At 36.0% G+C, this 16,003-nt stretch overlaps 1 protein-coding gene across 1 annotated transcript in view; it reads right to left on the bottom strand.

Annotated features, from left to right (window-relative positions):
* LOC134790904 (sodium bicarbonate cotransporter 3) overlaps nucleotides 1–15,478 on the bottom strand; it is a 131,162-nt gene extending 115,684 nt beyond the window's left edge. The window contains exon 1 of the mRNA XM_063761897.1: nucleotides 15,320–15,478. The gene's annotated coding sequence lies outside the window, so the exon portion shown is untranslated. The remainder of the gene's footprint in view (nucleotides 1–15,319) is intronic.
* Between the last annotated feature and the right edge of the window lie 525 nt (nucleotides 15,479–16,003).

Below are 16,003 nucleotides of genomic sequence, written 5' to 3'. Positions count from 1 at the left end.
AAACGTACTAAGCGCTCATTATGATGTTCATCCGGTAAAGTCTAAAATTTCGCACCACTACTCGATAAAAAAATCATAATTTATTTACTATGCGACTGCGGAAACACGTTTTCACGCACCAAGCGGCAACGGCTGTCAGGATAGATGTACCGAAGCTCGTACCTTACTCACACATACAAAGCCACGTTTTAGTGTTGCAGAAGGTGAACATAAGTTTTTAGTTAAGGAATTAGTGTGGGTGTTCAAACTGCCCCTTGTGCCTATCTACCCCGCTTCCCCCTAATTAATTTACATTGACACTTGTGTGCATTATTTTTTGCTATAATAAAGGAGGGTAGATCGACATATTTATAGCAGAATTATTTTGTTAAGTAATAAAGTGAACCTGCTAGATTTTTTAATGTTCTATGTATCACGGGTGTTACAATGCCAAGATAAGGGTTAAAGTCAAGGATAAAGTTGCCTTAGCCTTAAGTTGCATTAATTTAACCACAGTGTAAAACAAAGACTCGTCCAAGACAGTCTAAAGTTAACATAGTAGGTAATAATAGTTATTTGTTTTACAAGGGGGCAAAGTTGTTGTTTAACCGCTCGTGCTAATATTGATACCCCAGCAAGCGAAAGATCCCAAAGTTGAACCACGAGCGTAGCGAGTGGTTCGAAAATGGAATCTTGAGCGTTGCGAGGGTTTCAAAGCACGAGGGTTAAACAAAATTTGCCTCCGAGTGAAACACAACATTTTTCACCACACCAACCCGAAGCAAATATTTAATGTAAAATATCAAACAAAATCAAACCAAATCAAATCCAAATGAATGTTTTTAAATATTTATCATCCAAAATCATCATTTAAAAGTCAATTCTACCAGCAAACATAAGAAAACAACTCAAAATTTGCATTTGATTACTTTGCCTCACATGTGAATAAAGTGCAACTTTGCTATCAGTTTTTGAAGTGCAAAGTAAGCCTTTCCGAGCTGGTGTGGTGAAAAGTAAATTTTTGACCAAGGTTTTGTTTCAAAAACACATTGCTAAGTTATTTTTTGTAAATAGGTATTGTTCCAGAAAAGTAATTTCATTCTGACGCATTTTTAATGAAATAGGTTTGAGTAGGTACCCAATAAAGTTTAGTATTTTTTTTATTTCTCATTATCTAATTTTTATATCTTTTTACATTTCTTAAATTTGATTTCTAGGCCGCTTTGGCGTGTTTTTTTTTGCTTTGTGGCAATCGAATGGTATTCTTAAAAGCGTGATCAAAAATAAAGAAAGATTAGAATACGTAACGTTATCATACTGACATCTGCCACACAATTTACCTTTACCTATTTAAAAGGCAAATAAATAAAACTGCATAATAGCCTTAGAACTCGTAGGTACCTCGTAGGTACCAAGGCTGATTAGCATCTAAGCCCCGCAGATAAGTATCGGGTGACATGTAGGTCAAGCGCGTGGACTCGGTCTTTTGTAAAATACCTAGAGCCCTGTTTTGATCTTTTTTAGGGTTCCGTACCCAAAGGGTTAGGGTTCCGTACCCAAAGGGTAAAAACGGCACCCTATTGGCCTATAACTACTAACACTCCACTGTCCGTCTGTCCGTCTGTCCTTCTGTCCTTCTGTCCTTCTGTCCGTCTGTCCGTCTGTTCGTCTGTCCGTCTGTCCGTCTGTCCGTCTGTCCGTCTGTCCGTCTGTCCGTCTGTCCGTCACCAGGCTGTATCTCATGAACCGTGATAGCTAGACAGTTGAAATTTTCACAGATGATGTATTTCTGTTGCCGCTATAACAACAAATACTAAAAAGTACGGAACCCTCGGTGGGCGAGCGAGTCCGACTCGCACTTGTTTGATGTGACCTTGTCGATTGCTCATGCTGATTAGCGCATGCGAAATTACTTAAGTGAAATAAGGTATCAAAACCAGTTCAAAAACAACAGATTGTTTAATTGAATGGATTAGAATTGGAATAAGAAAAATTAAATAGAAACAAATTAATAAATGTAACTGATCGTTGAAGTAAACATTATTTATTATGAGTTTTAGTTTTATTATCTATTCGCAAACCTCTTTGATTTATTCTTATTACCTACTTTTTACCGCTGAATAAGAAAATTATATCTGATACTTGACAATAATTCACGTCAAATCAAGTCATAATCTCATTATTATACATCGGATAATAATTCAGTTCAATTTATTGTAAAAGCGATTGCAATATTTGCAATATTTAAAAATGACGTCTTATAAAATAAGACGTCACGTCACGGTACGACGTTAATATGACGTTTCATCAAACGTCATTATAATTGCACCCTTCAAACGGGGGTACGAAAAAACCCTTTCATATTCTTTAATTGACCTGAAAACTTGTAACAATAATATAATTGATTTAGTTGTTGATTGATTTAGATTATTTATTTATTCAGGATTTGTATTAATTAAATTTACAATATAATCACATTAATCACAAGCAAACCGTAAAAACCTAAAGTTGCCTGGGGACGCTTGCGGCGTTTCCCCGCTGTACTGCCAGACTTAACGGCTCGGCCACGACATCGAGAGACTTCCGACGGCGGGAGCGATAACCATAGGTTGGAGCGAAAGGTCCGATCGCTGTGTCACGCTCCAACCTATGGTTATCGCTCCCGCCGTCGCAAGTCGCTCGATGTCGTGGCCGAGCCGTTAGCCGCTGAGCGAAATATTCGCCTGCTCGAAAGTCACCAGACACCCAACATATTTATTTGAAATTTCTTTCACAACTTGTCTGGTGTCTGATGATTGATTTAGGTAGGTATTATCAAATATTATTAAGTAAGCGTGTTTAAACTTATAAAATAGAGACCCAGATGATATCTCCATACAAAATAAATACATATTGAACGGGATCAGAAAACCTTCAAGCAGTATTTAATTTACTTAAGAGTATCTATTGGAATCAATGTCGAAGAAGCCTCTGTAATTTCTAAATAAATATTCATTTACAGCTCTTACGTGCGCGACTATTTTCTGAAGGATTTTAGAAGGCGAGGCGTGCTTATTATTATTTTTTAGGACTCAGTCCTCGCAATACAGTTAAGTAAGACTTTTTTCAATCATTTCGATGAAAATGTGATGTGTTTCAAATCTCCCGTAACGTTAAGACTGAAATCGAGAACACTTTGATATTTTAACGTTTTTTTTGGGAATTGCAATTTAACTACGCAGATTTTATTATTTCTTAATTAGTTCCTTATTAGTCTCCTTAGTTTTTTAGAAAGGGTAATGCTTAGATCAGAAATAACTTATTCTGATATATAATTATTTGAATTACTAACGATTATCATCTATTTTAATTACGACCCCTGGTACGCGTAGGTGTTAAGACGAAACGGGAGCTGAGCTAAAAGTCAATTTTGAGATTTCAAGCTGAATATACCCGTCGCTCTGACGGGGCGTGAGAGACTGTATTTGTGTGTGTAATGCACGCACACAGATGCGTACGCTTGCACCCGCGCGCGCCTCATTGCCGACAATTTGCAATGTTATTTTTCGTGCGTTACTGCCACGAGGCGTTCACTTATTACTTACTGTGTTGCGATTGAATTTTTTGACCCGGCTTACGTTTACGGAACTCGATAATCTTTCTACTACTGTGACTTGGCTTTGTTTACTTGACTTTGCTGATCAGCTTATTGTTTTGGACTCCGTGAGTTGTGGTTACCTATTGGACCGCACGCAATTCATCTACCTTTATTCAAGTAATTAAGCGTAATTAGCCGAAACCTTTATAAGAGTGTAATTCATAAGAAGTACATAAGATATAATTTATGTACTGGTTTGCTGTTAGCTTTTAATTGTATCACTTTACATATATGTTACTCAAATAACTAACACGGTTACACTGTTGTAAGAACATTATTTTTCAGGTAGGCCTTATTATACCTACTATAGGCCTTATTACCTCCTAGTACCTTAGTAGTACTAGTACTACTACGGAAATTGATTCAAAGACTCAAGACTGACTTAAGTGGCAGTAGGGTGTAGGGTTTTTTCTAGGCTTAATGAGTTCGCTGAAGCTTATTTTTTATACTTAGCGCACAGAACCACTAGTTTAACAGTATCAGCTCTAACCACATGTCACCATTTTGTCCTTTACGTAACAAGCTCAGGGGCCCAGAATATCCGATGTACCTATCAAATCAAGGTTCTGTACCAAATAAGGCCCGGTTATTATAGTTCGTTATTTTTTAGCATTAGAAAGAAGGTAAACAATCATGACGTGTCTTTTTATTAATAATTATTGAAAAACGCTTTCAAAAATTAGTTTATATTACTTATGAAAGCAAAAGAATATAAAAAAAGTATATGATTAATACATACATACATACATACATACATACAATCACGCCTATTTCCCGGAGGGGTAGGCAGAGACCACGGATTTCCACTTGCTACGATCCTGACATACCACTTTCGCTCCCTTCACATTCATAACATTCCTCATACACGCTCGCCGGTTTAGGGTGCTCTTGCTCATTAATATGATTAATATGATTTATAATTCTAACATATTTGCTATGACTTATTTTTCAATAGTAATTTTTAATAAGACATGTCAAAATCTGTTACCTTAATGCAAAAACTAGGGTTCCGTACATAAGTCCGACTCACGCTTGACTGCACATTTCTAATAGGTTTTCCTGTCATCTATAGGTAAAGAACTATTTTGTGTATTTTTCAATATTTTAGACCCAGTAGTTTCGGAGATAAAAGGGGGTGAATGGTAATTTTTTGGCTGTTTTCTTAAATAACTTCGAACCTATGTATTTTAAAATTATAAAAAAAACATTTCCATCTTTAGGTCACTAATTTACATATGTGTACCAAATTTCAACTTAATTGGTCCAGTAGTTTCCGAGAAAATAGGCTGTGACAGACGGACAGACAGACAGACGCACGAGTGATCCTATAAGGGTTCCGTTTTTTCCTTTTGAGGTACGGAACCCTAAAAACGAACTTTAAGCGTGCTAACTTTCAAAATTTCATTTTTTATAAGATAGTATAAGTAGATGGGCAAAAATTTTGCGTCCATGTCCACCAGTGAGTAAGTGATTGAGATACCTAAACATTTAACTTTATAATGTAAAATGATATAATTTACTAACCTACTCGTTTAATTTCAGGTAGGTTGAATAAGGAACCAAGTAACCATGGGGAGGAGCAGTATTTACTAACATTTTCTTTTTGGGTCTTCAGAGTGTATCGTTTCCTTTTTTTTGCACATATTACACTTAAATATATATTCTCTGTGTAAACCCTTACGTCTTTCAATGACAAAGGCAAGATCAGCAAATGTACAATTTGTATGATCGTGCCTGATATTTGAGATCACAGAAAATAAATATTTTAAATCCACTATTCTGCGACCTTCTAAAATTTTGTTTTATCATGATTCATGATCAAAAAGCTCGGATTCAATAGTCATATCAAACGTCGATTATGCAGTTGATGATGAGCTTGCATTTTCTACCATTGGTGCTGCAAATGCATCAACCGGTGGCGATAAACTTTGCCCTCTTGTAAAACAAATTACTATTGTGATTGTGTCCAGCAAAAGGCCAAAATTCGGTTTACTTTCCTGTTTAAAATATTACTAATTTATTCATATTTCAGATTAGGTACATAGGTAACTGTCTGAATGTTACAATGCCAGCTGGCAAATTCTATCACATTTGTTTGTTTGGTAGTCATGGTAACATTCACTTACATTGATATCCTTATTAAGATCTGTATCTTATTATCCAGACCTTAAAATTTTGCCACCGTTGCCCTTTAAAAAAATACTGTTTAAATAATTGGCTACTCAAACAATGCTTCTATAGTATAAATAATGACTACACAAAAATGGGTAGTATTGTATATAATGCACGAAATAAGGCCCGATTCTTAAGCGGGTTTAAATTTTGAGGCCATGTCCGCTAATACTATAGACAAAATATCAAGTTTAATAAACACAAAAAAAAAAACATTGATGGGCCTTATTTTATAATTTAGGCCTTACTTTGTAATTTAAAGAAGAGTTAGGCCAAGAAAAATCTATAGCGATTTTGATAGAACACGCAGTGCAAGTATTATTTCAAACGTCGCTTCTATGAAATTATGACATATAAATAACACTTGCACTGCGTGTGCTATCAAAATTGCTGTAGACTTTTCTTGGTCTGACTCTAAAATATTCTTTATTACACCACAAACATAAAAACAAATTTAAAAAAAACCGGCGAAGTGCAAGTCGGACTCGCACACGAAGGGTTCCGTACCATTATTTATAAAAACGGTCACCCATCCAAGTACTGACCCCGCCCGACGTTGCTTAACTTCGGTCAAAAATCACGTTTGTTGTATGGGAGGCCCCACTAAAATTTTTATTTTATCCTGTTTTTAGTATTTGTTGTTATAGCGGCAACAGAAATAAATCATCTGTGAAAATTTCAACTGTCTAGCTATCACGGTTCGTGAGATACAGCCTGGTGACAGACGGACGGACGGACAGCGGAATCTTAGTAATAGGGTCCCGTGTTTTACCCTTTGGGTACGGAACCCTAAAACCGATTTACAATGTAGATAAAGGTAGCAACAGGCGGTCTTATCGCTGTTAGTTCTTATTCTTCGTTTGTTTAGCATTAGAGTGAAGGTGACGTGTCTTTTTTAAGCATGCAATCTTATAATTATTTAGCTTTTTTAGGGTTCCGTACCCAAAGGGTAAAACGGGACCCTATTACTAAGACTTTGCTGTCCGTCCGTTCGTCCGTCCGTCCGTCCGTCCGTCCGTCTGTCACCAGGCTGTATCTCACGAACCGTGATAGCTAGACAGTTGAAATTTTCACAGATGATGTATTTCTGTTGCCGCTATAACAACAAATACTAAAAACAGAATAAAATAAAGATTTAAATGGGGCTCCCATACAACAAACGTGATTTTTGACCAAAGTTAAGCAACGTCGGGAGTGGTCAGTACTTGGATGGGTGACCGTTTTTTTTTTTGCTTTTTTTTTCGTTTTTTTTTTGCATTATGGTACGGAACCCTTCGTGCGCGAGTCCGACTCGCACTTGCCCGATTTTTTGTAATAGTTATGTACTTAGTGGTTAATATTAGTATTTACTATTTTTTTTTTCAATAATGCTTAAAAACGAAGTATAGATATGACAACCAAATATTAACGCCATTGTAGGGCAGGATATACAGAACATGAATCATTTGTACTGTCACGCTCCGTGATTGTTGAGCCATTTAGGGTTCTAGCTAAATTGGACATTCCATAGAGCACGAGTAAGTATGGAACAACCAATTCAGCTAGGACCCTAAATTGCTCGACAATTACGAAGCGTGCCTGTAGGTACCTAAAAATTTTGTTAACCCATTTTAACCATGCAATAAAATATTTTTGATTTTGATTTCTAATTTGAAATATTAGAATCAAAAAGTTCATAATAGATTGTATATCATAACTACAAAAATGTGTTCCCTACTCTCAACCCAAAACCCCTTGTATCTTAGGATCTAGATATTTTCACACAAGACGGTTTATCGATAACTTCTTACATCACTAGATTATCGACATTAAATGTCGACTATTGTCCATCACTTTTCTGGCTGTGTACGTATTTAGAAACTTGACTCCGCCCCTAAAATTAGTGCGATAGGGACAACTGCAGCTGAGGCGAAAAATCCTGCGTAAAAATGACAAAAATCGAGGTTTCGTAGTCCTCTTTTTCCTCCCCCAAAACTTAACCAATCGTAACCAAATTTGGAAATCTAAATGATTATGAAATTGTCTGTGTCGGACCGTTTTGCTTTTTTGGCTAATTGATATCAGTTTTGAATACCACGCCTCTCATTGCGGCATAGTCTATTAGGCCATTTTGGCCGTTTTTGAAGGGCTCTAGCGCCTTAAAAAACAAAAATATCAAAAAAAGCAAAACGGTCCGACACAGATATTGACAATATTAATCTGTGTTGAAAAAATCATTGCTCTAGCTTCAAAAACCACGGAGGAAAACGAGGACTACGTTTGTATGGAGGAATGACCACTCCTGTTGGCTCTTAATTTCATAAGTCTCTGGAGGTATATTTACAAATATAATCATGATTCCTGATAGGATTGCGTCAGGGTTGATTAAATTACGTTTCATTCATGTAACCTGCGTAGGCGACCTCAGGGATTTTGTTTTAGGTTGTTAATTACATTTGGGTTGAACGAAATAAGACTAACTTTTGAAAATGGCGTTGAAAATATTAAGACGTATCTTGATCTTGATGTACCTATTTCAAGTGATTTATTTTTGGGTGTGGGTATTTTGTATTTTTTTGCATATATTTTGTAATTTTGACAGAGGTGAATATTTATTTTTACGTCAGTTTCCCGCTGATCACGAATGCTGTGAAGAATTCTAAACATGTGTATTTTAAATTCACTATAAGTACGCGATACAAACCGTTAAAATAGTTTTTTTTTTTCATCGAAAACAATATTAAATAGTACCTAATTAGATTTTATAGAAGAGAACAGAGAACACTACCTATAAAATAGCTTAATAAGCTTATTAATAGCTTAGAAAGGGAAGTGCTTGCTAGAAAGGGAAGTGCTTGCTGTGGGACGCTACATGCGTCAGCACTTTTGCTGCTTCGCACATAAGTCGCACAGTAGGTATAGCAGGGGCAGCTCCCGAGATAGCCGCTCTTAGAAAGCGGGAAAAGTATGCGTGCTTGGGTGGTTATTTGTTTGTTCCGCTCGCGGTGGAGACCGCTGGGTGTTGGTGCTTGGAGGCACTGTCCTTCTTTAGGGAGCTCGGGAGTCGCTTGCGCGAGAGGGGTCTTGATCCCCGCTCCGGATCATTCCTGGTCCAGAGGTTATCTATTGCGATTCAACGCGGAAACGCAGCGAGCGTGGTGGGGACTTTTGCGCCTGGAATGACTCGGGGTGGGTTATTTGATTAGTTTGGTTTTTTGTGTGTGTGTTTTTATTTTTTATTTTTTTTAATGATTGTTGGTGTTTTTGTATTTTATGCCTATTTCTGTGGAATGTGTATTTATAGTTTTGTTGTGTATTAGTTTTTTGATAAGTGATGGAGGTTAGATTAAGTACCTAATATTGTTTTAGTTATTGTATTTAAAAATAAAACTTTAAACCTATAAAATAATAAAAACACATAAAATCCATCAGAAAAAGTATTGATTGATATATGGAAAATTCACATTAACATACAGGCTATTAATATCAAACTTTATATAAAGTTTTCTTATCTAAAAGCAGCCCGTCGCAAGTTCCACCCGCTGTATTTATGTAAATGGAACATTGCAAGTTCCACCCGCCGTTAAATATTTAAATGGAACATTTGCAATAAAACTTTAAAACTTTACTTTGTCCTTCAAGATACTTTATGAGCAATAGACGTCTGACTTGGCACTTAAGTAAGCTATTATCTTTTCGTGATTGGAACAAATTGGCCCTAAAGTTAGTAATTGTGATTTCAGATAGCTATAAATATCTAGACGCTGTAGATTGAAAACGGGAGAAATTCTATAAAAGTATCCAGTAAGTAAGTAGGTATATCAGTAGAAAGAAATTCTTCTCCGGGAATTTCAATTGACAAAAGTACCTCTTTTATTCGCAGTGTCGAAATCTACAAAGAGACTATTGTAATAAGTTTAACTTTTTATTATTACATGTCTTCTAGGTCTTATCTCTGGGAAAACGCGCATTTTTGAGTTTTTATATGTTTTCCGAGCAAATCTCGGTCTCCCAGATATTATTTATATAAATAAGTGTGATTTACTCTGCCCATGCTCCATTGACAAACGACTGTTGCTAAACTAAAACGATACCATTCAAGTTCAAAAATATTACTTCGCAGATGTTCCAAGAAAATGATTTCCCTTTGAATACACACGGTAGGAAAGTCCTTCATTTATGTAACAGCATGTCAGGGTTATTTATACGGTTGCCAGAGATCAGCTCTATAAAAGGCTTCGGAGAATTTATTTGGCTTCAGCAGAATCAAGTGCATGATGTATTGTTAACACAGACACAAAGACAGGGAAAATATATTTAATAAAATTGTAACTTTTTCCATGTTACATGCTTCGGAAATTCAGGCAAGATGGCAATTGCTATAAGCATAATATACCAGAATGGTATTTTGATAAAAAAATGCATTGTTTTGTGACGTAAAACTGGCTGTCGTCTAAATATTTTCCTACATGTACCAAAAAACCATAGAGAAGAAAGTGTGGTAACTCCATACATCAGTTTTGTTACCATAACGCGAGTTATTTCGTAGTCGACATCTAGCGTCAAGTAGCGGAATTTATCAGTTGACAATAGAAGTCGTGGCGAACGAAAACTCTAATGTTCAACAATTTTCAGCTAATATTATAACCGAATTAACTGGAAGTCTATTTTCAACTCCTTCTGTTATAATATTAGTTGTAAATGGTTTTAGTAGTACATTTTTCGTTAGTAGCGACACTTGTGACATCCGGTGTGAAGTAGCGGTACTTACTGATAGTTCCACTTTTTGACGTTAGATGTCGACTACGAAATAACTCGCGTTTTGGTAAAAAGCTGATGTATGCAGTTACCACTCTTTCTTTACTTATATTTCTCTATGAAATAAGTTTTTGGCAAAAATTTTATTTTTGGTACAAGCTTTTATAGCTGACTGTACTTTTCTTTCCACAGGAAACTAATGCTCATCGAGACAATTCTAAAAACCCCAAACACAATTAGGTTTCGTTGTTTTATCACATAGTTCCTATGTCCACATCCGGTCTCCATCAGCAGATCAGCTCGATGACACCATAATATTACATTGTCACCCGACTTACGTATGTATGCAAAATTTCAGCTCAATCGGAAACCGGGAAGTGGATCAAATTTAACTTGCAAGATTTGATTACAGACAACGGTCAGGTGAAACTAAATAAAAGCTTCTAAAAAACATACCAATTTTAACTATAAATTGAATAATTTTCATTTTAAGATTTTGAAAAAAATAATGAATGACACCACAAACTCCAAAGACAAACTTTGCAAGGAAATATCCCATCAAAAAGCTAACTCCAAAGTAATTTCCGCCTCTAAACTCGACTTGTACCACTTTATCTTATAATCCTGTTGAGGATAACCACTGAGCTATTCCCTCCCCTATCAAACAAACCCTTACTTTTCTGGAAGCAACTGGTCCTTCCGGTCCCAAAAGGAAAGTGTCGCTTAAGCATTGTCCGTTGTACAGGTCCGGTCGTGCTCCTTCTAAGATTTTTTTTTTTGTTTTTTGAAGCAGTTTTATCAGAAAGGTCCAGTTTTATACTAATTATTTATCTATGAATTAAGAACTTATGTAAATGTACATCAGTGATTAAAATATAAATCGACGATATAAAAAAAAAATATTTAAATAAAAAACCGGGCAAGTGCGAGTCGGACTCGCGCACGAAGGGTTCCGTACCATAATGAAAAAAAAAGGAAAATAAATGCAAAAAAATAACGGTCACCCATCCAAGTACTGACCACGCCCGACGTTGCTTAACTTTGGTCAAAAATCACGTTTGTTTTATGGGAGCCCCATTTAAATTTTTATTTTATTCTGTTTTTAGTATTTGTTGTTATAGCGGCAACAGAAATCATCTGTGAAAATTTCAACTGTCTAGCTATCACGGTTCGTGAGATACAGCCTGGTGACCGACAGACGGACGGACGGACGGACGGACGGACGGATGGACGGACGGACAGCGAAGTCTTAGTAATAGGGTCCCGTTTTACCCTTTGGGTACGGAACCCTAAAAATGGCTTGTCGTAACTCTTCCTTCCTTTCTCCTAACAAATTTTGAAATTCCTATACATATAATAGGAGATTAACACTTATCCTGGTTTTTCGCAAACCAGTATAAGTTTCCCGACAGCACACTGATTTACAAGGAGTCAGGAATAGCCCTTTGATCGATTGAAAAGATTTCCCTTGATTAGCGTCCGGATATAATATTGAAGTAAGTTGTTAAAGACATCCGAGGGTACAGGACGCTAATTTCATCATTTCCCTGTCATCCTTAAGCCTAATTGGTACAGTGGTTTAAGCGTGATGAGGTAACACACAGGCAGACGAGTTACTTTCGCATTTTTAATACTATTTAGTAAGGATGAGGTTGGTATTTCTATCAAATATTTATCTTACTTTGACCGGACTCTTTGATTCTTTGACTTGAACGCCTTCACATATTTGTCTTCACTTTATTCTGTTAGCGGTACTTACAGTACCTTCTCCAGGTAACTAATAAACGATCCATTATTAAATAGTTATATCTATATGTACATTTGAATATTATCTAAATCTCGTACAGGTAGATGAGGGGAGGGGAAAACAGGTTGAAAGAATAACCATTCCCATTCTAATTTTACGAGACCTATAAATCTACGACCCGCTTAATTTAAATTCAATTTCAATTTCAATTTATTTATTTAAAAGACAACAATGGATTTTTTAATACTTGTAAAAATAATTTTAAACGGTGACTGTCATGGAGTATTAGTTTCTATTCAGAATTTGGTGTTTCATGGATTTATAAGCGAAATGACATTGAAAAGTTACAAAGTATCAATCAGATAACAATTATAGACCTCTCCTACCTAATCCAAGCCATTAGGTACAAACCATTGTGGTCATTAGTAGGCTTATCTACAATCACGTTATGTTTTGGTAAAAGACATTCATTTTATTATTTATCGAGAAAAAGTGAATTGTTCGTGATATCAATATTTTAGGAAGAAAATATTTTGACACTAACTACTTAGGAATGATTTATAATAGCATCAGGCGCGGATCAATCATAGTTATAGAAATTTGTTTTTGTAGGCACAACAGCGAATATCGGCCCTGTGTTTCCAATAAAGCTTTTCAAAATGATGTATGTAAATAAAGATTTATTTAGTAAAAAAAAAATATAAAAAAAAAAAATAAGAAACCTTATTGGACTTTCGTTAGATCTACTCGTATTTCACACATAAAATTTACCAAAATTCAGTTCATTTTCAAATAATCTTACACAATTATCATATTCGAATCTGTCATTACGTCAGTCTTCGAGTAGGTATCTCGCTTATATTAACTAGAGACGCCACGAATATTCGGCAACTATTCGGTATTCGGCCGAAGGTTGCTTACGTACCATTGACCGGGGTGACTTTCAAATGCAGGGGCGACTTTAAAATTCTAGTTTTTAAGCCATAATATATATTAATGCGAGATTTTTACAGTAGGTGAATATGTATATATAGTAATCTAACTAGTTACAGGAACATTTTCAGTAAATAATGAATAATGGTGATTCTATGGCCGTTTTAAATCTATCAAAGTAACCCCAAACTTTCCAAAGTTACTATTCGGCCGAATAGCGAATATCTGTTGCATCTACCTAAAAAGAAAAATTACCAAAAACTAGGTAATATTTAACCTATTTATTATTTTAAATCATGTTGAATATGAAATATATTAAAAGCTAATACCAACTAATACTAACCCTCCAAAAACGGCAAAAACGTTCATCAAAATGTCGGTATAAATCCGTTTCTGCCGCACGATACCGCGTATTGTGGCCTAGTCGAGTCATTTGGGAAAATAGGTAATTATCTCGCTTAATTCATGCACGCTTCACCAGGAAACTAACAGTAGGGCTGACATCTGTTTCAGCCGGTATTAAGCGGCCATGAATAAACCTTAAGTAAAATAACAAACTAAAACTGGAGTAGGTATAATACGAAATAATATTAGAACTAAAATATTATACATATTATTTATAATAGCACAATACCTGGGTACATCTTTCACGCGCTATCCCAGCTTTTTGCGAGGGGTCATGGGAGCCTGGGGCCGCTTAGCAACTATCCCCAAGACACTCATCATCATCATCATCATCATCTCAGCCTATATACGTCCCACTGCTGGGCACAGGCCTCCTCTCACGCGCGTGAGGGCTTGGGCTATAGTCCCCACGCTAGCCCAATGCGGATTGGGGATTTCACAAACACCTTTAAATTTCTTCGCAGATGTATGCAGGTTTCCTCACGATGTTTTCCTTCACCGAAAAGCTAGTGGTAAATATCAAATTATATTTCGTACATAAGTTCGAAAAACTCATTGGTACGAGCCAGGATTTGAACCCGCGACCTCCGGATTGAAAGTCAGACGTCATATCCACTCGGCCACCACTGCTTATTAGTTATTACCCAAGACACTAGTTTTTACTAAAGCGACTCATCTAACTTTCCAACCCGGAGAGGATAGGCCTTATTGGAATTAGTTCGCTTTCCATAGGATGTTTTCCTTCACCGAAAAGCGGCTGGTAAATAACGATATTTACCTACTTACCAACGACTCATTGGAACGAGCGAGGATTTGAAAGCGACCTCTGGATCGCCGGACTTATTACCGCTACCAGTGCTTATAATGACGTAAATATGAACCTCATAATAATTAAATTTAAACTAAATACGACTAGTCATACTGACACATATTTAAAACACACCTTTTAACCGTCTATAATGACTATCTATAGTCATATATATATAGTCTATGTGGTATGTTTGTTTATGTCTGTGTCTCACGGAAGTTTTGTTATTAAAACACCTTTTTTAATTAACTGTTTTGCAAGACCCGTCCCAAAAGTGATCCGTGAACAAAGCGGTAATAACGATGAGTATCGATATCGTTACCTATATATTTAAAAATTGGAGTAGCTATCTAAACAAAACCTGACATGAGATGCCCAAAGGGCGATGCCCAACGATTGCGGATATGCCGTATGGTATGAAAGTAAAATTATTTGTAAAATTCATGTCATGATTTGGAATTTAATAGCTTATTTATAAAATAGTAATAGTATCAGACATAAACTTTTAAGTTACTTAAAATAGGATCATGTTGAGGATTGCACAAATTTAAATCGAATCAGCGGCTCAATAACATTACAGCTGATGTGGCTGGCTGCAAAGTTATGAAATAAATCTTAAAATTTGAATATTATTAAAATGTTTAATGTGAATAACTTCTATGTGACGAATATATGAAAATAACAACATATTTCAATCACGAGGACGCACTGCAATCGTACATGTAACCCACATATGTATAAAACAGTATTAGGTTAGTATGCTATGTTAAAATACAGTCAAACGTGTAAAACAAAGGCACATCAAAAATACTTAACGTACTTAACCGGCATTAAAATCACTAATAAAAATAAAACCGTGTAATATTAAACTTTCACATTTAATTCCAAAATTAAAACTTACCAATTCAGCACATCTCCGAGTCCTCAAACAGAAATTAACTGCACCTCACTTAACTTGTTTACTTGTATATTTCACTTATAAAACGATATTCAAACACATACATTCATAAAACACGAGATATGAGTACCGCGGTAGAAGCAGCGAGTTGATCTGGCTTTGGGAGCTGTCTGTATATTCCTATAACCACATACCAGCAATTTGATTCAAAAGAACCAGTTAGTTTAGACCTGGAGATCCGTAACAACTAGGTATATGAAAAGGTCTTGGTTTCGCTGGTTGTGTTCAGGCGAACACCCGGTCGAATACCATCCCTTATTTGTTAGAGCCACGACGCATGCGCTATAACCCCGCCTTGCCTCAACGCACACTCACAGCTATGTCTTCATTCTATCCGATTTCCATACAAAATTCAACGCAATGTTTACAGCTGGAAAGCTTTCGAGTTCAATACAAAGCACTTTAGAAGGCTGTAACACACACGATACAAAGGTGATTTTTGCGTGGAAAGTTCATTCGATATATTAGTGGGTTTTATGCTTATTTGAGTAGAAATGAGACTGTTATTTCCCTGAAAATTACATCCGCCGTAATATCGAATACAATAGACACATCAAAAGTACCATTTGGGCTGTCGGAAGCATTTGTGGGATTACCCTGAAGTATATCTGTTATGACACAATATTT

Source organism: Cydia splendana, chromosome 5 (assembly GCF_910591565.1).
Source record: "Cydia splendana chromosome 5, ilCydSple1.2, whole genome shotgun sequence".
Taxonomy (NCBI): Eukaryota; Metazoa; Arthropoda; class Insecta; order Lepidoptera; family Tortricidae; genus Cydia; species Cydia splendana.
Note: the sequence above shows the minus strand (reverse complement) of the source record. Positions and strands in the feature narration are given on the sequence as shown.